The 23,041-nt window shown below is 42.4% G+C and overlaps 1 long non-coding RNA gene across 2 annotated transcripts in view; it reads left to right on the top strand.

Moving 5' to 3' along the window:
- Positions 1-22,077, top strand: part of LOC139177992 (uncharacterized) — a 32,607-nt gene extending 10,530 nt beyond the window's left edge. For both annotated transcript variants that reach the window (XR_011562411.1, XR_011562412.1), the window contains one exon: positions 8,263-22,077. This is a non-coding gene — a long non-coding RNA (uncharacterized lncRNA). The remainder of the gene's footprint in view (positions 1-8,262) is intronic.
- The last annotated feature ends 964 nt before the right edge of the window (positions 22,078-23,041 follow it).

Raw genomic sequence — 23,041 nt, forward strand, 5'->3', positions numbered from 1 at the left:
ACAGGTAAAAGAATAAGTTGTCCCCTAAAGCCTTCAGCAGGAACATAGCCCCCCTGACACCCTGATTTTAGCTCAGTGAGAGCCATATCAGTAAGATAATAAATTGGTGTCACTTAGTTTGTGATAATTTGCTAACAGCAGCAATGGAAAATTAATTTTAAAAAGATAAGATTTTTTTAGTATAAGTATGGCCATGCGATATTTAGGACACACATATCTAATACTATTTCTGTTTTGAAGTTAAAATTTAACTGTGAAACCTGTATTTTGCCTGTCAACCCTGTTGATCGGAAAGTGGGATTCCAAAACTCTTGTACATTTCTGCCTTGAATTCTAGGCACTTACTATGTACCAGCCAGTTAACGTAGGCAACTTAACTCTTCTCTTTCATTTGATCCTCACAGCTCTTTGGTGTTGGTGTTATTTGTGTTGGTATTGTTTACAGCTATTTTCCAAACAAGGCAACTGAGTTTGTGCAAAATTAAACAATTGGTTTAATGCAAACTTTAGGAGGTGGTGGGGGTAGGGGTGGGTCAGGTCAGTCTGACGCCAACGTCCATCTTGCTAAGTTAGCTCTGTCTAGTTGGCTAGGCTCGAGCTCCTTTCCTCTACTTGATCTCATTGCTGGAGCTCCCAAAGCTAGCCCCTACTGCTGCTTCCACATCCTCTCCACCCACGTCCTCCTGTAACCTGATTTATGACCCACCCCCACCTCTTCCCCGCTCTGGAAACTTCTCAGAGGTCGGGGCCGGCCTCTAATCTGCCGTCGTTTCTTAGTCGCCCTTCTCTTCACCCTTTGTGTGTCATGTGACTCCGTACTCTCCCCATGGGGGCTTGCCTTCCCCACCCCCAACACACTAGGTTTTTATGCTGTAATATGGAGTCTCCTGCTGCCGCTCTGATGATTTCTCCCCAGGATGGCTAGTTTATGTGTCTAAGCGATCCCCAGAGAGCTAGGAAAACATTATTTCTAAGGGGTGTCTGTGAAGACGTTTCTGGAAGAAATTAGCATTGGAAGAAATTAGTCTAATCTAGACTGATGAAGAAGGTGGTCCTCTAACGCAGGTGGGCATGATTCAATCTGCTGAGAGCCTTGGCCCATCACGAGGCCTTCTTTCTCCCTGTTCCTGTCTCTCCCTCTTTCTGTTACCACATCACCTTCTCTGCTGTAAGCCAAGTTTCCCTCTGCTTCCTCTACAACAAGGATACTGGTGATTACATTTAGGGTCCATCTGCATAATCCAGGGTCATCTCTTCATCTCAAGATCCTAAAGCACGGTGGTAAAGTCTCTTTGGCTATATCAGGTTTTCCGGATAAGCAATGACGATCCTTGGAAGTCATCAGCCGGCCCATCACACCAGGTGATTCTAATTTGCAGTCGAGTTTGTGAACCACTCATAACTGAGCAAACTTCTTCCAGGCTCCTTTGTCCAATCCATCTTGCTCACCATCTTCCTAACACATGCCCATCTCTGTTTCACATGGCTCCTGAGGAAATGCCATCGAAGTTTACCTCTGCCTGTAGAACACATTTCAAATGCCTTAATGGAGACCACAGCCTCTTACGAGCTGACACAAAGACCCTTTACCTTACAAGATAGGTTTTACCACTCTCCCCATGAGCGTTTTGCTTCAGGTAAACTGATTTTCTCACACTGTGGCATTCTGATTGGTTATTTTGTTTGTGCTGTTTCACTAACATGTAAGGCTTTCCTCATTGTCCTGTGCTTACTCAGGTTTTACCCATGTGCCAAGCTGCATTTTTTTTTCCTCAGAAAAGTTCCTCAGATTAGGTGGCTTAAAAAACCACCTAGAGACTTGTCTCAGAGTTCGGAAGCCTAGAAGCCTAAAGTCAACGTTGTCAGTAGGGTTGTTTCCATCTGATGACTGAGAGATAAGGGTCTGTTCCAGACTGCTCTTCCTGGCTGGTAGATGGCCATTTTCTCCCTGTGTCTCTTCACATTGTCTTCTCTTTCTGCATGTCTGTCTCCAGGGGATCTTCCCAACGCTGGGATCAAACCTCCATCTCCTGTATTGGCAGGAGGATTCTTTACCACTGAGCCATCTGGGAAGCCCCTGTGTGTCTATGTACCTTCCCCATATAGAATTTGAGCTCCTTACATATGTTCATCCCATTATACTCATGACACTTTTGATATGAATTCAACACATACTTGCTGATTTAATTTCAGAAAATCTGAGAGGTTAGTTTGGGGTAAGGAGTAGGCAGAGACAAGTCCAATGATAGGATAGGAACTAATACTCAATAGCGTTGAATAAAGGATTCCTTGAATATATTTGTTGGAGAGAACCTAAGAGAATGCTTTTAGGTGGTATGGTGCTTAAAAGCTATGAGCTGACTAAAAGGAATGGAGAGGGGAGAGAGAAAGAAGGCAAGTCTCTAGATCCTCAATTCATCCAAAAACTGGGTGAGTCAAGCTTAACAGCATTTTGCATCATCAGCATCACCACCCGAGTCCTAGCTGTACCATGATAGCATGGTGCTTTGGAGGACTTATCAAGCTGACGCATGCCACCCGGGTTGGGCAGTCTGCCAGTCCTTTGCTGGAGGTCTTGCAATTCCATCTGGTGCTCTAGGATACTATTCTGCCTAGTGGGCAGAGACCCTCTGGTCACTTTCATAGAGCCCGTGTACAGATGAATGAGTGGAGGACTGTCAGGCTAACTGAAAAGGGTTGTCTGCATCAGAAGTCTTTGCCTTAGCACGAGAATCTAGGGGAATGAAACGGAGGAAGTCTGCCACGTTAACAAGGGGCCCCAGAGCATCCAAGTGTGTCATCCCTTCAGAGACGATGTCTGAGGCCCATTAAGAATGTGATGAAGCAGAGGCTGGGCTCAACCACTCTAAATAAACTCCCTTTACCTTGAAATAGCACAGAGCTTTAAAAACCTCTATCTTTCCCAGTTTATCTGGACCCCGGCTTAGTCCTTCCTGCCCCACCCTATTCTCCCCAGGGACCACGTGGCTTCCTCGCCTACTTGACACAGCTGGGCTCCACTTCCTGCTGCTTTGGTTTCAGCCTGGTTTCTTGTTATCATGCCCAGGTCACACCAGCTGTCCCTTCCTGGTGTTGACGCTGGGAGAGACCGGAGCTGTTCAGTGTCACCTGGACTCACCAGGGGTGGGGGCTTTCCATGGGCTTTTTTAGCTCCGTGCCCCTGGCCTTTTCACTGCCTGTCAATGGAGCCCGGGCGCCCAGGAATGGCTGCCACCTCGGCTGCCATTCCTGCGTGCTTACCGAGCACATGTGACAGAGCATTCTCAGGGTCCCTTCCTTTCTTGTGGCAGCTGCCACACTCGGGGAAGGAAGAGGGAGCTTCAGGCATCTGATGCCTGCCTGAGTGGGCTGCCCTTCCCTCTCCAAACTCCAAGTGTGGGGTCGGGCCCGGCCCCGTGCCCTCTGGCACTCTTGGAGCAGCTGGGGGTTATTTTTGCAGCCAGGCTGGTAAGGAAACAAGAGTGCAGTTGCCCAGGGCTCTCCTCTGTGTGGGGCTGAACAGAAGGTCAGAGGTTAGGGCGGAGTAGGGCAGGTTGCGTCAGCCCCAGAGAAGGGGAGCTGGGCTGGTGTCGGCCTGGCACATGGACCTTCTCAAAGTCCCTTCTGTCTGGGCTTCTCTTTCAACCACTCAGCTTATTCCCAAGAGTCTGTGGGTCTGGATTACCTCATTTTAGCCCACCAAGCTATTCAAACAACTCTTGACATTTGACCTTCAGGCATTTATGCAAGCTGATGACCTTTCCTCACTCCATCCTGTGTGGATTCAGAATATGATTCTTCTCCCTGTTAGTGATAGAAATGATCAACCTAGACGTAACGTGCATGCCTTAGGGATTCTATATTACTCATGGGTAGATCTCATGTCTCTTGTATTTTTACATATCTTTGTGCCATATTAGTGCTGTAAGTTGGCGACTTAGCAATTTGATTCATGCCAAATTGCATTCTGTAACTTTGGGTTTATGTGCCTGTTACAGTGAAATCCAAAATTATAAAAACTTAACAAAAGAGGCCAAGAAATAGGAGATATCTCTCAGGTGAGTGTAGACAAAAGCATTGCAGAGCTGGTAGGGTGACTGGGCTCCTGGAAGTCCTTAAACAGTTCTCTGGGCTGTTTGCTGTATGGTATGACCTCATGTTCACGGTCAAAGTGGTATCTACTTCTCGGCATCAGGAGGGGTGAAGTAATGAAAGACAGGCAGAGGCCATATGTCACCCAAATCTCATGTAACTTTCCTAGAAGCTGCTCTCTGACATTTTTGCTTATCTCCCATTGCTGCTGCTGCTGCTAAGTCGCTTCAGTCGTGTCCAACTCTGTGCGACCCCATAGACAGCAGCCCACCCGGCTCCTCTGTCCCTGGGATTCTCCAGGCAAGAACACTGGAGTGGGTTGCCATTTCCTTCTCCAATGCATGAAAGTGAAAGTGAAGTCGCTCAGTAGTGTCTGACTCTTAGCGACCCCATGGACTGCAGCCTACCAGGCTCTTCCATCCATGGGATTTTCCAGGCAAGAGTACTAGAGTCAGGTGCCACATTAACTGGAGCTTAATTATGGACCACGCTTGGCTGCAAGGGAGGCTGGGTAACATCTTTATCAGGACAGTCATGTGCCTGCTACCCATCGTATTATTAAGGAGAAAGGATAGTCGAGGAAAAGGAGCTGCCTTTGCCTCAAAAATGTCGAAAAATAGACTGGGGTCGGGGGCGGCTCCTTGTAGAATGAAGAATATATGTTTCTAAAAAGCAATCCAAATGATTTACTACTTGAATATAAATTGTAAGGCATTTAAATAAGCATACAAACAAATTATGTAGGTCACTACGTAATATTTTAAATAGAGTTATATATTGGGAAAGTTTTAAAGCTATTTCTGTAAGTAATAATGACTTGTTCTAAAATGTTTTACCCAAGATTGCAATAATCCTCTGAACCCATTAAGTTGGCTGGTGATCTTAAGGCATCAGATGGTGAAATCTCTGGGGTCCCAGTTGCCAGATTTATTTCAACCTAGTGGTAGAAAACAAAATCCCAGGGCTACCAAGTCTGCATATTCTGTTATGGAAGAAACAGGACATTGGAGGAGACTGGTATTTAAATTACTGCAAGGTGTGGGTAAGATGTATATGTGCGTGGGGTAATTGCACAGGTGGGACATCTTTATGTGGGGAGGGGGGGGGATTCATGAAGCCACAGGTGAAATAATGTACTTCATAAAGAATAATTAACACCCTTGTGGACAAGTCTATCCCTTGGATGATGATCTCTATCTAATATAACTCAAAATAATCTTTGGGTTTTAGGTTAACTTTTAAAAGGGGACATACAGTGTTCTTCCTTAATTTTGTTCTTTGCTCATTTCTGTGTAAAAGAAAGGATTTGACTTTCCCCGCCGCACCTCCCCGCCAACAAGAGATACTAAAATGACATGAGGGAACAGCCTCAGACTTGATCAGACAAAGAAACCAGAAACAAACTCAAAAATAGCCTTTGAAGGTTAGTTTTCAGATGTATTAAATAAAAATGCTAGTGTTCTTAAAAAGTAATAACATTTTAAACTTTTTCGTTTGTGTTTTCTAAGGCAGAAAAATAAAAATTAGGAGCTGTTCTTAAAACTTCTTACTTTCAGTTATCAGATGTCTTTATATATCTAGTCCTTCTCAAGTCCCACTATGTGAGTAAGTCTGCAGCACCACCTTTCTAAGTTCCCAAAGTTATTCATGATGCTTTGATAAGTAATCTATTAGCAAGGCCAGGTTGTCCCAGGCAAAACAGTATACTAGGAAGATGTTTTACAAATATTGAACGTGTTCTCCAAGGCATAGGTTTTCTGTGATAATTTTAGTTTTGTGTTGTCATACAAGTTACTGTAAGCAATTCTGGACATTGATTTTTTTACCTTGTACCTGAGTGTTGTTACTCAGTTTCCATACGTGAACTTGCCTTTGTTTCCAAAAAGTAAACACTCAAGAAATAGCAACCTAGGAAAGCCCAGCTCAAAAAGACCTCAGTCTAACAGTGAACACCATGATTGTGCTGCTGGCCAGCGTGATGGTGGTACCCATCTTTTCATTCATGGACATGGAGTGGGTCATAAGTAGACGTACGGGAAGTTATAAAAACACTTGGAAAACTTATTACATGGAATTTAATTTTTTCCCACTGTATTTCATTTTGGCACAGTTTTTTTTTTTTTTTTTGAGTTTTATTTGAATATAGTTCATTTATAATGCTGTTACCTTTTGCTGTACAGCAAAATAAATCATTCATGCATGCACATATATTCACTCTTCTTTGGATTATTTCCATATAGGTCATTACAGAGTATTACCTGTGGTACACAGTTTTAAATGGCTGGTCAATCTAATATACTGATGACTAAATATTTTTTAACAAAGTAAGAATAATGAGTCAAGCAATAGCTTATCAAAAACAAAAGAATCAAGTGAAAAAAGAAAGAGGCTCTAAGCACACAAATGCATCTTTCTATCCTTAAATACAATCTGGATTATTTCATTTTAGCAAAAACAAAATCACCCTTTTCTTTAAATTATTTTCACTGATTTTAAATTGATCAAGTTTTGTAACTTAACATTTCTTTGGATTTCAGTGTAGTTTTTAAGCTATCTACATATGTTCAGTACTTGTCTTTTTTCATAACTATTTCAGTAAAATGATAGAATATTTCTCAACATTAAAAATCCTGAGAATGGTTATCTTTTAAAAGAGATCACACAATAAGTCTGCAAGATGCAGAACCAGGAGGCTAATTTTTCATGTCACCCTTTGTCAACATTTGAATACCATCTCCCACCTGAACTTTCAGACCCATCTGCCTTCCTGACCCAGTCATTCAAAAGCCCCACAGTTGCATCCAACCAGTGTGAACCTCATTTCAAAGTTAAAGTTTCTGCAGAGGAGATTGATTGACTTTTAGCCTAATAACTACTAGTGAAATGTCTAAAGGTTAGTCTCATAGACAAGGTGCAAGAATTCATATTCAACACCAGAAAGCAAATATGATAAGGGGTGTTGGTTGGCAGAGGGCCAATCCTGTAGGGCTTTGAGTTAATGACTTGAGTTAGAACTGTCATTGTAGGAACTGAGGTCTAAGGAGGGCTCTTTGGAAAATTTGTGACTGTCAAATTTAATGTGACCCATTATACTTCAGATTTTTGCTCAATTGCATATGTATATAGTTTTTATTATTGAACAGTCTTTAGTTCTCCTTGACTTTGGATTTGTCCCCTTCTCATTATCTGGGTACATCCACCCTTGCCTCCATTGTCCCCAGAGCTCATTGCCCCACGTGTGTCCACTCACACACACAGTCCTTGGGCAAGGAAGGGATTGATAGAGTGTAGAAAATACTCAAGAACAACAAAGTGAAATACAAACTAGAAGCAAGATGAAAGTGAGAAAAATTCAGTGCATCTTGTTTTTTTAAGGTATCAAGTAGAAAAATTTTTAAGTGCTCTAATTTTAGTTTATAAATTTGTATTTGCCCATCTGAGCACAGCTGGGATAACTGAGCAGCCTTCTGTTCTTTCATCCTTACATAATACAAGGTTCAACTAACCACTGGAATGCCTGTGCTATCTCTTTTACTGGAAGAGATCTTGACTCTCACAGGTTACAGATTGCAGAGCCAGCCTGAAAGGACGTTGGTTGTTTTTTTTTTTTTTTCAATCTCCTGAAATTGTTACATTCTGACACTGGGAGCTGATTTATGCCCATGCATTGGGAAGGGATACTTGGTGGACAAAGACCAATAGAATGAACAGAATTTGGCTCGTGACTTAGTACTGAGTTTTGTAGTCAGGAAAATAGAACGTTCATTTGTGTTCCTTCAAAGACATTCTCAAGATGTGTCAGCCCATAAACTTCCAAATGAGTAATTTGTAGTCTCAAAGGCCCCCTGAGGAGTGCTCTACAGAGTAACCTTCAGGGATGTCAGGCAACTTGGATCCTTCAGAGAGTACCTGGCTTTCTCAGAACTTTCTTAAAGCCTCTCAGACTTGGGAAAAACCTTTCTGATAAGACGGTTCTTCCATATAATTTGACTTCATCCTTTTCAATGATCTAAGGTTTAACGTTTAAGCAAAAATATGAAAAATTTGCAAATGACTTCAAGCTTCATTTTTCAGTCTGTTTAATTGGAGGCCAAATGGGAAAGTATACAAGTGAAATAGTGCATGGCTAAGGAGTTCTAACTAATATTTCCTATTATGACAATCCAATAGGTTGATCTACTTTACACTATGGAAGAGGAAAGGCCAGTCGCTAAACCTGTATAAGGATCGGCTATAAAACAAGGACGGTGCCCAGCTCAAAATGGCTGAGATTATGTAAGTCAGTCACTTCTTACAGTATGAGTGCATATGCATGGCAATTATAAATATAGGTGTATCAGGTAGCTATTGCTTTCTTTGTTAAGAAAACAGCTATTTATTTTGCTTACTTAGGCTGGAATTAGCTGTCTGGTGCTATGAGTTTAGCTGGGCTCCTTTATGAATCTGGAGTTCATGACAGAGTGCCCAGGAGTCTCTGCTTCTGGAGTTGGCTGGTTTTTCACTAGGAAGATGGAATCGGTGGTCCCAAGTGGTGTCTCGTCTAAATACGGGTTTGTTCACCATGGTTGCCTCAAGGACCCGAGGGAGAAAAGCATGCAAGGTGTGGAGGCCTCGGCTCAGAACTGGCACGCTCTCATTTCTGTCATATTCTATTGTCTAAAGCAAATCACAAAGCCGGTCTAGATTTAAGGAGTAGGGAAATAGATTCTCTTTCTGGGAGGAGTTATGTTCTACAGCAAAAGCCATGGATATAAGGAAGCATAAAAATTTATGACTCTTTTTGTCATCTACCACAGTAAGTATAATTTATTTCTTTATACTTACCTTTATTTCACAATGGCTTTGAGGTGGCTTACAGCAAAAATGAACACAGTGATATGGTAACAAACACAAAAACTAAAAAAAAAATTGAAGTAATATAAATTAGAATAGGAGGCCAAATTTAGGATTCTTATGGTAAAGAATACACCAGTATAAACATTGAATTTGTCTTCATAGTACTTTTGAAACGTTGAGGTGACAAGTTTTGGCCAAAAGCCCATTTAATAGTGGCATAAATTAATAGTGATGGGACCCTTGGACCACTTACTGCATAGTGGATATTGCGACTGAGTCAAAAGCCAAGGGACCAGTGATACAGTTGGTCGTATCCTACTCTTGGTCCCTTTATTGCTGCGATTAAAGAGCCTCATGAGGGGTTTCATGATGCAGAAGAAAGGGCTTTGGAGACAGAGTTGAAGACCATCCCATCCCATCCCAGCTGAGAAACTGAGTTTTAAATCTAGTTCTACATGGCTCTTCATCTCAGTTTTCTGAAATTGGGAGTAATGATGCTAATCAGATGGAATGTGTTAGGTAACATGAAAAAGGTATTTTAGATGTCACTGTCGAACCTTCCTCCTTCTGATTGTTTTAGTTACCATATCTCCCAAGAAATGTGAATTACTCACTTTTTAAAGAAGGTTTGCTTCTTGGATAAACTTCTCCATCTCAATCAAGGGTATGTCCAAAAGTATAGCACATTTGTGAAATTGAATGGAATTTGTGAATATTCTGAATCTTGACTCCATGTAAGGTTTCCAAGAATAGTTTGCAAACCCAAAGCAAGAGCTCTACCTGGTATATTGTTGGGAGTTTTCTGTGCCTTTGAGCCTCTGATCTGCTCACTTCTACAGTTGTTCTTAAGCCCTGGATGCATGGAGGGCATTTTATAAGATAGTAGCTTCCTGCAAGTATGCAGGGGTGCCCTTTGCTGGAATGAGTCTAGCCTGGTGAAGCTGCAGAGTTTGCTTCTGCCTCTGTGTAAAGACAGATGATCATTTGGCTACAGTGCCTTGACTGAGCCATCCATTTATATTTACTGTGCTGCTATCTGTTTTTTTGCCTCTAGGGATGTGAATAAGAGAGATGAAGATTTTTCTTTTATGCACGGTTCTTATCATTGAGAAATGACTAAAAGAACTAAAAGGTGTTTTGCCCATTTTTCAATTTTTTGTTGTTGTTGCTGTTGAGTTATATGAGCTGTTCGTATATTTTGGAAATTAAGCTCTTGTCAGTTGGCATTGCTTGCAAATATTTTCTCCCAATCTGCAGGTTATCTTTTTATTTCGTGTTTTTCTCTGCTGTGCAAAAGCTTTTAAGTTTAATTAGTTCCCATTTGTTTTTACTTTTATTTCTATTGCTTTATGAGACTGACCTAGGAAACATTGGTACAATTTATGTCAGAGAATGTTTTGCCTATGTTCTCTTCTAAGAATTTCATGGTGTCACTTCTCATATTTCAGTCTTTAAGCCATTTTAGGTTTATTTCTGTCTGTGGTGTGAGGGAGTGTTCTAACTTCATTGATTTGCATGTGGCTGTCCAACTTCCCCCGCACCACTTGCTGAAGAGACTGTCATCTTCCCATTGTGTCTTCTTGCCTCCTTTATTGAAGATTAATTGGCTGTAGGTGTGTGGGCTTGTTTCTAAGCTCTCTATTCTATTCCATTGATGCATGTCTGTTTTTGGTGCCAATACCATGCTTGTTTGATTACTGTAGCTTTGTAGTATGGTCTTGGACCAATTTTAATGATTTTCTACTTTATCCAGGGGGGATAAAGTGATTTTCTCTGTTTTGGTGGAAAATGGGTAATAAAGAAGAACATATCCAAATTCTATCCAAAATGTAATTAACAAGATTCCAAGGGCAGAAGGGTGCTGCCTTGTTAAGGGGAGATACTAAGAAAGGGAGATTATTTTGAGATAAATGAGAAGTTCTTAAAGAAATGCAAAGATAAAAGCCCAATGAGGAAGAGAAATTCTTAGTGCGAAATAGAGTACCTCTAAGTTTCCAATCTAAAAATGGCTTTTTGGTTGTAGTTTCCATTTGTTTACTGGCTCCTTGGTTCACAGCCACAAAGCACATGAAAGTTTTTCTGTTAAAATGACATTTCCAGTATGCTAACTCATGCATGCTGAACACATTTTAATTAAAATATTCCTTGAAATATACTAGGACAGAGGATCACAGTTACCTATCTAATAAAAGCAAGTCTACCCAGGAATAAATCCAGGGTTATGGTGACATCTGAGGATCCTTGTGTCCTTCCTTATTATCAGAGACTTCAGAAATGATTCCTTTGCTCTCAGACTCCTTTTCCCTTCGGTTTCTATGAGGAAATGTACACTTTTTGGTTTGAAAATCCAGAATGAGTGATTTATGCTAGAATATATCCATGTATCTGACATGTTAGACATTAGCTTATAGATTCCTGAGCTATACTTGATACACTTACAAATTTTCTACTCAAGTAAGCTGTCCTATAGCAAAATTGGTCTTTTATGGATATATAAATATTCATGTAGGAATTAGGGGAAAAATTTTTTTAAGGCCATATAGAAATTTATCAGTGTTTGAAATCTACTATGAGCCAAGAACTGCACTAAATATGGGGATACATAATAAAAAAGAAATGCACAGCCTTGTAAAGGAGACCAGGAAATGAGCTGAATTTTCTTTCACAGAAATAATAGATAAGATGAAGTGTGTGGCGGCTGCAATGAAAATAGGTAGAAAGGTACTTCCCTTAATTCTGGAAATTAGAAAAGAGTTCCCAAGTGATAAGGGAACAGAAATCCATTAAATAAAAATGAATTTGGCAATGTGGGAGGCTGGGGAAGGGTAAAACAAGAATGTTGGAGGAGAGAATGCTACTGAAGAAGGAAGAGACATGGGCAATGTGAGTGAAAGAGAGTGAAGTTAGGAATGGAGAGCAAGGAACTGATTGTAGTTCAAGTCTCTCCAGTATACACAAATGTGAGATAAAATTAATACTTTAAATGCTTTGAAAAATCTGTGACACAAATTGAGGAAATTTATGTGACGTGATTGAAACTGAGATCACGGAGAACACTTCTTACTAAGCCCCGTGTTGTCTTTTAGGCGTCTTTCTTTTCTTGAGGCAGAAACGAGGAGTCACCAGAAGCCTCAAGGGCTCTTGATTTGAATGGAGCCAAATAATACAGAGATCCAAGCCCTTATCTAGTGGTGTGACAGGCAAATATTAATGCTAATTTTTGTAGTAACACTTCATAGCTTAACAAATATTTCCACTTAGTCTTCGTGGCATTTTTGAGACTCAGAAGAAATGTGAAGCCCTGATTTGTGGCATTTGCCGGTTTCCACAGTGTAAATGCTATCATGGCCAATTTCAAGCTAATGACAGTTGAAATCACAACATGCCTGAATATTTAACAGTCAGCTCTCTCCCACACCACCATGCATAGTAGGTGAGACTCAGCTTCAGTTCTTGTCATTCCAAGTTTTATCCCCCAAGGCTCCTCTATCTTTAGTTCCTTGAATTCAATTTGGTCAAAAGGTGAAGTCTGCTGATAGGATCTGTGTTTTGATTGGGAGTTTTCCTTAGCAAAGAAATTCAATGTTCGTCTCTTTTTCTCCTTTAATTATTTAACACACATAACTCTTACTATGTGCCTTATAAATCTCACATAAAAATTTTGAGGTAGCTACTAACATGCATTTTTGCTAATGGTGATGAAAATGCAGACTGAGTGACTTACTCAGTGTCATACCAGTGCTAAATGCAGGAGCTGGGATTGGAACCCAGGTGGCCCAGCTTGAGTCTATGCTTTTAACCAGATTATACTGCTGCCTAAGTGTTCATGTCAGAAATACACCTACAGCATATTAATATCTCAGCCCATATGTCCTAGAAAATTAAACCCAAGTCAAATTCTTACATGGTAATAATTTACTTAGATGTGAAATCCTAAGGAAGAGGCAATGATGTGAAAAGAGAGGAAGTTAACACAGAAGGAAAAAGCAAAAGCAAAGAAATGTGCCTCTGAGCTGCCCATAGCTTTCAGGAACTATTGCTTGGCCTCAGAGGATGTCTCCAGAGAAGTCACATGAAACTACATCTCTGGAACAGTCCATTCAACAGAACAAAAGGAGAAGAATTTATCTGCTAGTGTTCACACCCATTAGTCAAAGTCTGTCCCAAGGGATATTAACTCACATGTATTTTCTGCATTGTGCATATATGGATGCCAAGTGGGCCCTAAGATAACTCATGTCTCAATAGCAACAGAAAACTCCTAAGTCAAAAGGCAGGAATCTAGAGGTATGTGCTTTGGCCAGCTGCTGTTAGGTTGCGCCTAGGAGCGATTCCAGGGTCTAAGCAAGCAGTCACTGAAGTGGCTTGTGATGCTGGCCAAGGCAGCAGGGATCTGGCTCCTTAAGCACAAGGTATTACTCCTCTCAAGGTCAAAATCAAGGCAAGTGGACAGATCTGGAATGATGCATGAATTAGATGAGGTCATTTACCTTCCAAACTTTTGAGGACATGGAATGGAAGAATAAATAATATATACTACACTTAGGCATAGCAGCATGGACTAGGCCATATGTGGACTCAGTCCACAATTCATCTTCATGCTGCTGGTAATGAAGAAGGGCTTTAATGAAGAAAGGCATTATTCCTTCTGATACTACCAACCATGTAATTGCCAACTGACTAGGAATACTGGTAACCTGAAACTTGGGACACAGGCCTAAGCCTCCTGAGGAAGTCAGGAAGGAATTTAGAAACATTTGAGTTGTCCCGTAAAGCTACTTGAGGATCCTAAGAGGTCATAAATTAAATGACTAATCTCCCTCTATATTCTCATAATACTTTCATTGTTCATTACATGATACTTAAATTCTGCTGCTGCTGCTAAGTCGCTTCAGTCGTGTCCAACTCTGTGCGACCCCATAGACGGCAGCCCACCAGGCTCCCCCGTCCCTGGGATTCTCCAGGCAGGAACACTGGAGTGGGTTGCCATTTCCTTCTCCAATGCATGAAAGTGAAAAGTGGAAGTGAAGTCACTCAGTCGTGTCCAACCCACAACGACCCCATGGACTGCAGCCTACCAGGCTCCTTGGTCCATGGGATTTTCCAGGCAAGAGTACTGGAGTGGGGGCTATTGCCTTCTCTGACTTAAATTCTACCATATATTAAAATTATTTGACCTGAAACAATAGAATATAAGTTCCTTGAAGATACATCTCCCACATTTTCATCTTGATTAATCATACAACGTACAATTCAATCAATATACATTTGTTGACTTGAATGCAATGTTGTATCCAGGGTCAGCTATATAAAGTTTGCAGAGCTCAGTGCAAAATGAAAATGTCAAGCCTGTGTTCAAAAAGCAGGAAAAAGTGCCATTAAAGGTACAAAAACATAAAGATTTTTCCTTAAAAATATTTTATTATGAAACATAGTAAGAGTAATGTCAATTCATGAGAAATAACACGTACTTAAAGTTTACAAAAAGATATTTTTCATGACATAATTTCATAGAATACATAAATGCAATGCATTAATTCAGTATTTTGATTGATCACAAGATCACTGGCTCAGTTTTCTGCAAATTCAGGTCATCAAATTTATACCTTTAATGATATTGATATATTTATACTTTAATTTTGAAAGTGATGTCAGTCATTCTTAACAAATTCAAGATAGAAAGTAATTTCTGATAATTTTTAATTTTGAGAAATCTGATGCATCTAGAGTTACTAGAGTTAGGAACATGTTATAGACTGTCACATTAGGCTACATTTCTGATAATTTCAAAGTATATAAGATTTTCACACATCTAGAACTAATTCTTGTAGAACAGTTTTTCTAAAAAGATTTAACTCTCTACAAAGCAGTTAATGTTAGCCTGAATTTAATTTCACATGTAAATTTATGCAAAGGCCTTTTAGTGTTTCCTCTGATAGTTTCTGTCAGCTTGTAGAGGCTGTACAAGAAACAAGTGACTTCATACTTTTTATATAGATTAAAACATATTCATGCATGCTTTGCCTTACCTTCAATTAGGCAGAAAATTTTAATTTTAAAATTGTTTTCTTTGTTAATCATCGGTTCATCTAAAGCTTCGAATGAAAATAGTGTAGGGTTTTTCTACTCAGTGCTCTCATATTTTTATTAATTCCCCTTTCTAAGTTTGTAGACATTCTCTCTGCAGTGTTTGGCAGCAGTTTCCAAACTGGTGATTCTAAACTCTTTGCATTCTAATTAACTCCATAAGAAGCTCTATTTTGATGTCCTCGTTTATGCTTCTGTTTTATAATAATTTACTTTCGAAGTTTACTGCCCAAGTGCCTGTAGTTCCTGTTCTAGTGCTCAGGTGGGAGAGCTAATATTTGTGCGGGCACGGCAAGGTCGGGCTCTAGGGACTGATGGGCAAGCTGGCCTCCCACCATGGGTCTCCTTTTCCCTGGGCCTGGGACCCAGCTATTTCTGCTGCTGTGGCCACTGCCATACATCTGGGTCGAGGTCATGGCCCGGCCAACCCCTGTGGGTCCATGGTACCCCAGTGCCCGAGGCTGCTCCTGCATGTGGATGACTTGGACAGCTGTTGGGCACACTGCCCACTGTGCTGCAGGGCTGCTGCCGAATCACAGTTGTGCGTGTCTATTTGTGTGAGCATAGAAGATATACCAAAGAATTCTTAAGAATTCTACAATGACAGCAGAGCTCTAAACCAAGTACCGGGCCCTTCTCGGCCTAGGGCCTTGTGCGACTGGACTGATCAAAAGAATGGGTCTCATGTCCAGGAGACATACTAAGCCCCAAGAAATATTTGTCGAAGTTTGACTTGTGGTCTCCTGGATTCTCTCTGCTGCTTTGTAATTAGTGTGTAGAGCAAAGAGAAGGTCAGTAAGTGCCAGCACCCACTTCTGAGTGCATCAGAGGGTTCCCCACCCCCAGCCCTTCCTTCCCAAATATTTAAAATGCAGGAAGGGGAAGAATACAAAACAAAGTCTCAGTAACGCTTTGAATGTTACTTGCCATGGGGAAAAAAAGACGTAAAGCAAAAATATTATGACAACCTTGGGATCTTGGCCAAACTCTTCGACAGGTCATTCTTTGCCTGGAAGGAATACTCAGGTACACAGTCACACAGGTCAGTCCAAGGAACACAGGTATGCTGCTTCCTGAATTGGGCTGTTTGAGTGACAGACTATCAGGCTAGCAGGTGGTGACTCACTTTACAGGGGCACTGTGCTGTAGGATTAACTCGTGTCCGAATTACCCAGATTAGAGTCTCATTCCCTGGACGTTGCAGGCTGGACAGCCATACTGTAGGGCCTGAGTTCCCTGTTGCATACTGCTAGCACAGGACGGCAGACCTCGCACCAGACTGAAGGCACTGTGTACCCAATAATACTGATCAGTGCTGCACACTGGAAGAGACTCCAAGGTCTGCAGTGTTAGAAACCTTCTGGGAGTTTCTTTTAATCCATTCATGGAACCTCTTGCTTTCTATTTGGTAGGCACCCCATCGTGGCTCCCTCCCTCATGTCACCCCCCCCACATACACGTTTTTAAAAATCTCATTATTATCTGGGTATTGGGTGGATGGGTTTGGTGAAGTGTGAGTTTGGAAAAGATACAAACTGTTTCTCAGAATAGCAGAATAGACCTTTATTCTATTGCAGACTGGTAGATTCTACAGGCATAGTAACTTTGTGTGTGTATTTAGAAGTATTGTTACATAGAGCATATTTTGAGATCCTCTCTCTCATTAGGAAAAAGTACCTGGTAAAAGAAGGAGTCAGTTCTATATAGGGTTATGGTAAGGAGAGAGTCTTTGATGGGGTTGCTTATGCTTTGGCAATGGTGTGATCACTGGGGATGCTCCTAAGGATTTGATTAGCAACTTACTCTTGAGTCTATCTATTTATCAATATTTCTCTCTATCCATCAATTATTAAATTACAAAGCAATACACAACAAAATGTGTACAAGGGGAATATTAATGATAGTATTCATAATACCTTTGTAATATCGTTTGTAATGATAGTATAATAACAATACAGTATTTGCACTGTTGGGCAGAGTAACCAGCTTTGTGTGAATAATATCATATTTATATGTTGGTTGGTTTTCTTAATTATCCAAAAACACTGCGTACCTGGATGTTCTCATTTAGTAATACCCAGGGTCATGGTCAATATTTTATGGTCAATTCATGTAGCCTTAGCTAATTCTTTTTAATGTCTACATTATATCCAAAGTGTGTCTGTACTGCATTGGAGACTGTTTTTATTTTCAGATTTTTATCCTTTGATCAATGCTGCAATAAATATCTTCATAGCCACATTCTTAGGCATGATGTAGCATGCTCAAAAGGTGAAAAGCCTACCCTGCACCCCAAATTGCTGTCGTATTGATATATTCGTGTTGCTCCTTAGACACATGGTACTGCTAAGTGCCTGCAGGGTGGCGTGTCCAAATGAAAATGTGCTCTGACTAATGCACGCCAGATTTCAAGGCCTTAGTGTGTGGAAGAAAATGTAAATATCTCTAATAATTTTATATTATATATAGAAATGGTATATGTTAGATATAATAGGTTAAACAGATTGTATTACTAAAATTTATTACACCTGGTTCTTTTTCTTTTTTTTAAATGTGGCTACGAGAAAATTTAAAATCACACATATGGCTCACATCTGTGGCTGCATTGTATTTCTATTGAAGAAGAGTGTTACAAATATTTGAAAATTTCCCAAATGGCATCAAATCACTGTTCTGAATAGGTGTTTTGCCTTGTTTTGATTTGAGTTTTGAAGAGGTAATATACGAACACAGCACAAAATTCAAAAGGGTGTAAGAAGTACTTATAATAGTATTCTATTGCTGCTGTAACAAATTATCAGAAAATGAGTGGCTTGCCAACACAGATTTACTCTTTTAGAGTTCTGGAAGTCAGGAGTCTGAAACGGGTCACACTGGGCTAAGCCTAAGGTGTCTCATCCCTTCCGGAGGCTTGCTTGCCTTTTCCAACTTCTAGAGGTTGCTTGCATTCCTTGGTTTGTGGGCCCCAGCCATCCTCAAGGCCATCAATGATAGGTTACTCCTCCTACTCTGATCCCTTTCTGTCTTCCTTTTCTACTTTTTTTAAGTCAACTTGATTGAGACATAATTTACATATCATATAACTGACTCCCTTACATGGCTTTGTGGATAATCACAAAGTTGTGTGTCCATGACCAGTGTCAATTTTAGAACACGTTCAGCACACCTGAAAGAAACCGTGTGCTCATCACCTCCTCTGTAATGCTCCTTCCTCCCCAGTCCCTGGCAACCACTAATCTGTTTTCTGACTTGTATGGATTTTCCTCTTCTGGATTTTTCCTGTGAGTGGAGCCGTATGTCATCCCTGGTGACTGGCTTCTTTCACTTCGCATGATGCTTTTGCAATTCACCTGTGTTGTTGTGTGTATGAGAACTTCCTTTCTTTTTATTAATCAAGTAACATTCCAATCGGGTTTCCCTTGTAGCTTAGCTGGTAAAGAATCCGCCTGCAATGCAGGAGACCCAGGTTTGATTCCTGGATCGGGAAGATCCCCTGGAGAAGGAAATGGCAACTCACTTCAGGATTCTTGCCTGGAGAATCCCATGGACAGAAGAGCCTCGTGGGCTACAGTCCATGAGATCGGAAGAGTCGGACACAACTTAACAACTAAACCACCACCAATATTCCAACGTCTCCCTTCTCTACTTGTAAAGACTCCTGTGACTCCTAGGCCCACCTGGACAGTCTAGGATAATCATCCTATCTTATGGTCAGATCTTTAGCAACCTTAGGCCCATCTGCAATCTTAATTCCCTCTTGCATTTGAACATAATAAGCCGGTCATAGTTCTGGAGGTTAGGATGTGGATGTCATTGTAGGGGGCCATTATTCTGCTGATCAGAGTGCTGCCCTCTCCAGGGCATGCTGTTTAGAACACAAGTGCCTTTCTCTCCAGAGGTAGCCCTGTTGCCAGTATCTTTTATATCCTCAAGTCATATGCTATGCATATGCAAATGTGTTCTTAAAAACAAAGTTCTTAAAAATACCAAGAGTGGCACATTCTATACACTATCTACTGTATATATTCTTTCACCTTGTTTCCTGTTTCTGGTTTTCTAGTCTTAAATCTTAGAGATTATATTAGTTTCCTAGGACTATTATAACAAATTCCCACAAACTGGGTGACGAGAAACAACAGAATATACTCTCCATGGTTCTGGAGGGCTGATATCCAAGATCAAGGTGGCCACAGGGATGTGCACCTGCCAGAGGCTCTAGGGGAGAATCCGTTCCTTGCGTCTCCCAGCTCTTGGTAACTCCAGATGGTCCTTGGCTGTGGCTGCATCACTCCGGTGTGTGCCTCCATCTTTGCTTGTCCTTCTCCCTTTCTGTCTATTATTAAGGATACTTAGCACTGGATTTAGGGCTTCCCTGGTGTCTCAGTTGGTAAAGAATCTGCCTGCCAATGCAGGAGACCCGGGTTTGATCCCTGGGTCAGGAAGACTTCCTGGAGAAGGAAATGGCTACCCACTCCAGTACTCTTGCCTGGAAAAGTCCAGGAACAGAGGAGCCTGGCAGGCTACAGTCCATGGGGTCGCCAAGAATCAGACACATCTGAAGCAACTGTGTGTGCACGTGGGAGTCTGCTGGGGGTAGAAATAAATGAAGGAACCTAAGGAGGGATGTCAGGGACACTCGTTACTGTGGACCTGGAGAATCTTAGTGACAGAGGCACTGAAATCCTGCTGAAATATTTCAGCAAGATCCTGTTCAGACTTGTGAGGGGACTCAAGGTCACTCCCCGATGAGGAAATAGGACAGAGCCCTTGTTGGCTCTTTCCAGGCTCTCTTGACCACATCAGGGGGTGGGGAGCTTGCTTTAACAATGAGGCCATGTTGACAGACTGCTTGAGGATCCCTAGAGAAAGGTGTGTGGTGGCCAGGTCTGCCCAGGTCAGGAGCAGCCTCTTCTCCTCTGGGAAGAATAAAAATCCCAGAACCTATGTACTGTTTAACCGAGGGTGCGCCAGTGGGACACAGAGCCTACCACTGGGTGGCTGCCTCTGGTCGAATCCCCCTCCATGTGGGATTTCAACCATCGAATTTTACGCCCTCTCTTTCTTCTCCTACAGATTTCACAAGTGAGAAGTTGACATGCGAATTCCAGTGTGGTTCACTTACCTGCTTCCCTTCCCCCTCAGAAAACACACACACACACACAGACACACACCCCTTGAAAAGAAATCATGTCAGGTGAACTTGGGCTATTGTGTTTCTTAGGTAAGGCTTTTAGATAAAAAGCCTGCTTACAGTGGCTCCCAGCCCAGAGGCCGTTTGCACAGATTTTATTACACAAAGGCAGAATTCAGGTAGGCCTCCCAACAAGGGCATATTGTATCATTGTCGCTTTGTCGGGAGGCCTGTTAATGGTTTACACACTCTGTCCTCCAGTTTAAACATATACTTCGTGTTTGGCAGGAGCAACCTGAGGACTCTGTGACCATCTATGCAGACTCACCTCACTAAGGGAGGCTCTGCACTCCTAATACTTGGGGGTGCCTCGCCTCCCGCCCCTCCCCGCGGCTTTCCTCAGTCACCCAGTGTCTGCCCCCTCCCCCTGGACCGCTGCTGGCTTCCCATGTGACTCCACGCCCTCAGGGCCCCGGGGCTTGGGTCCAGCCAGCATCACGAGGCCTGAGAGGTGGGGCAGTGGGCACCTCGGGCCTGACAGGGCAGAGCAGCACCCCTTCCACCCCCCAAAGAAGTACCCGCTTCAGTGCCCGCTGGGTGACTTTCTTCCTCTCTGAGAACTCGGCTGGACTACTCTGTGTTCTCTCAGATCACCGAGTAAAGCAATCGGATCCTTAAATAAGGCAACCCAGCGTTCACGGTCGTGTGTCTGTCTGACCCTTTTGAGAATTATTCCTGTTACTCCTCACAAGGACCCTAGGAGGTGTGATTGACACCATTCATGCAGATGAGGAAGCGTCAAGTAACAGAGAGATGGGGACAGGAGCCCAAGGCCACATCCTGATAAGAAGCAGCTTCTGACCTAGCCATTCTTCTTGGCCCAGCCTAGCCCTGTTTGGGACACACAGATGAGGGTCTGGACAGGGCGGAGGACAAAAAGGGGTGTGAACTGGGGGTAGGGAGCCCTTCCTCTGATTAGGTCCATAATATCAGAACGATGTGATACCTCATCACAGGCTCTGTTCCCATGAGGCTAGACACCTGGGTGAATTCCGCTAAGGGAAGGGTGGCTGCTGATCTCTGCAAACAGGCCTTTAATATTGAGAATGGCTTTTTTTTTTTTTTTTTTGGCCAGGCCGAGTAGCATGCAGGATCTTAGTTCCCCAACCAGGAACTGAACCTGTGCCCCCTGCAGTGGAAGCACAGAGTCTTAATCAGTGGACCACCAGGGAATTTCCAAGGATGGCCTTTTCTTTATCATATTCCACCCCACCCTCCTATACACCTAAAGTGGATATGAAAAGAGAGCGGATACTGTGTGTCAATTTTAAGGAGGATTCCCAGACCCTCTCTTTTTGGATCCATGCTGATCTTGTTCTCTCAAAAGTCAGTGCCATCCAAAGCATCTTCCTGGTCCTGTGAGTCCTCACAGGATAGGGTCCTAATGAAGGCCAGTCAATTATTATTTGTACTGGGCCCCCTGGGGAACTCCCGTGTGCCTTTCCTATAATCATTTATCTCCTTGCAGTTGTCACCACCCTTTGTAGCAATGACCAGCACCATTAATAGTCAAGTGCTTATCTAATCTGCTCCTTGGGTCAGACCTGGGGCAGCTACCTATGTGCAGAGGAGCTCACGTTGTGTGAATGATGAAGAGATGGGAGGGTCCCCGTCCCTAAGAACTTCATTATTTCTGAGGAGCTCCACAGCTCCCAGGATCTTACTACTGGGTTCTAGGCTCACGTTAAGCATTTTCCTCTCCAGGCCTGTGTCTCCATTAAAACTGAGTTGAGTTGCATGGACCAGAAACCCATCTTGAGCGTTGGAACCAAATTGTTTATCTTTCTTTCGTAAAGAGGAGACTTGAGCTACCTGGTGCAGGATGGAACCCCAGCTGAAGGAAACCACAGGGCTCCCCCCCCCCCCCCCACTCCCCCACAGGACTTGAGCTCTCTTCCAGCCTCTTGCTGAAGCACCTTCTGGGTGTGGCTCTTTTCTTCACACTTACAAGATGGAAGCTACTTTTCTGTCTCAAATCACATCCTCAGTCCAGGTGCCAGTTAAGTCTGACCACATTTAGTGACAGTCTCCTCCTGAAACCTCCACCCAGCAGACTTCCTGTCCTATCTCATATCCACCTCTAGCTGAGTCGAAGTTTGAGGAGGTCCATATTTTCAACAGAGTACCTTGCTTCCTTGGACAAAGCTGAATGTCCTCCTAGTAAGAAAAAAGAGAAGATTGGCTCCAAAGTAAGGAATGAGCAAGATCTGCCACACCATCTTTTGAACAGGAACATGTTTTTTTAAAATTAGCACGTTGTGTCATTGATACCATCATAAAAATTGGGGTGCAGTACACAGATATTGTTTTTCTCAAAGGAAGCAAAAGCAACCTAGGGACTCTTTGCAGAGTGGGGATTGTTGGACAAAGGTCAGGGAATAGAGAACTAAAACTTTCTCCTCTTCGCACATTTGCTTAGGGTTGGTCTTGCTTCTGAAATACGGTCATGCTTTCTCTTGCCCAGGGTTTCTGAGCCTCAGCATTGTTTGTGTCTTGGATGGGGTCATGCTTGGATGCAAGGGCTTCTCTGTGCATTGTAGGGTGTTTATCCTGGCCTGGGTCCACTAGATGCCGGTAACACTGCCCCCCTACTCCCAGTTGTGATAACCAAACTATTTTCAGACTTTGCCAAATTGCCCCTGGTTAAGAATTACCACTTCAGTCTATTCCGCACCACAGAAATTTGATGACAGAAGTCATCTTTTTCCTGGTTTTGAAATGAGAAGTGTGAAATTAACCCGCTCCCCAGCAATGGACCCGGGCCAAGTAGGGCAGCGCGGGAGCGCCTCCCAGCAAGGTCTGTCCTGCACATCTGCACAACAGCTGACTTGGCTT

The sequence above is a fragment of the Bos indicus genome, chromosome 20, assembly GCF_029378745.1.
Source record: "Bos indicus isolate NIAB-ARS_2022 breed Sahiwal x Tharparkar chromosome 20, NIAB-ARS_B.indTharparkar_mat_pri_1.0, whole genome shotgun sequence".
In the NCBI taxonomy this organism is placed as follows: domain Eukaryota; kingdom Metazoa; phylum Chordata; class Mammalia; order Artiodactyla; family Bovidae; genus Bos; species Bos indicus.